Source organism: Propithecus coquereli, unplaced genomic scaffold (assembly GCF_000956105.1).
Source record: "Propithecus coquereli isolate 6110/MARCELLA unplaced genomic scaffold, Pcoq_1.0 Scaffold29, whole genome shotgun sequence".
Taxonomy (NCBI): domain Eukaryota; kingdom Metazoa; phylum Chordata; class Mammalia; order Primates; family Indriidae; genus Propithecus; species Propithecus coquereli.
Window position 1 is genome coordinate 271,942 of NW_012148507.1, and position 1,155 is coordinate 273,096.

The following is a 1,155-nucleotide window of genomic DNA, read 5'->3' on the forward strand; positions in this document are numbered from 1 at the left end:
AGCTGGTCAAGGAGAAACTGCCTTTGAGCTTGAAGAAGACATCATTTCCACACAAAAGCTTTCAGGGCTGCATTTTCTGAACAACAGACACCTCAAGGGCCCTCAGAAAGATGAGTCATGCACCACTGACTCATCAGCATCCAGAACTAGGAACAAAGTATCTACAAGTTCAAGCACTTTTCTTTATAGTGTTCCAGAATTTCCATTTTGTTTTTACCTATTTATCGCCACGTGGCTGATTTTTTTTTCAAATCTATTGTTTTGGTACTCTCTAGATTCAGTATTCCATCCTGGACAGCACTGAACATTTTGTAATGGCATGAAATTCTAAAAGCAAAAGTCAAAAGTCATCTAAACCAGGCTCCCCTAGTGCCAAGGAAGATCAATTCTTACCCATCCTGTGGAGCCTAAATTTTCCTTCGCAGAGAAAAGAGACCCACCAGCCTTTGTTAATACCTCTGTGATGATTCAGCTCAAAAATTAGGAAGGTTTTGTGAAGGCTTAACCTAAATCCTGGATCTTTCCTTTCCTCTTACTCCTTTTAATATGATAGAGGAAGCACTATGCACAGGTGCGAAAACCTTAACGCTCTGATTCTACCTGTCTCCTGTTCAGCAAGTAATCACATTTTTCAGGCAATGCAGAAACACCAGGTAGAGCCAGACACATGAGGCGCCTAATGAAAGTAATACTTCCATAGAGGCCTAATTCCCTAATTCCTTTATTAATCTTTTCTTATTCTCCTTGAATTATCTAAAGTCAGTAACAACAATTCCTTTTTGAAAGCTACACAGAATAAGGATGAACACTAACACTGTGATCTTAGATAATCTATCTAAACTTTGTGATTCTCTGTTTCTTTGTCTTTAACAAGGGCTACTCATATTGTCTCTTGATAATTCAGAGATTTTATGTGCAATAGTAATACCTCCTCTGTCTATAGAACTACATTGAGAACTCCATATATTATGACTCATGAGCCTCACAATAACCACTTCAGATTGGCGGAGTAGTTATTGCACTCTCCAGTTTATAGAGGGGTATTTCTAATACCCTCATCTCTAAGTTCTTTTCCAGTACTGTTCTCCAGCAAAGCTATTTCATAGAAGAGGAGAAACTGAGATTGGTGAACTAACTTCATAAGGGCCTCCAAAA

At 38.6% G+C, this 1,155-nt stretch overlaps 1 protein-coding gene across 1 annotated transcript in view; it reads right to left on the bottom strand.

Moving 5' to 3' along the window:
* The window catches only part of MLIP (muscular LMNA-interacting protein), a 200,359-nt gene that overhangs the window by 88,575 nt on the left and 110,629 nt on the right, over nt 1–1,155 (bottom strand). The window lies entirely within an intron of this gene.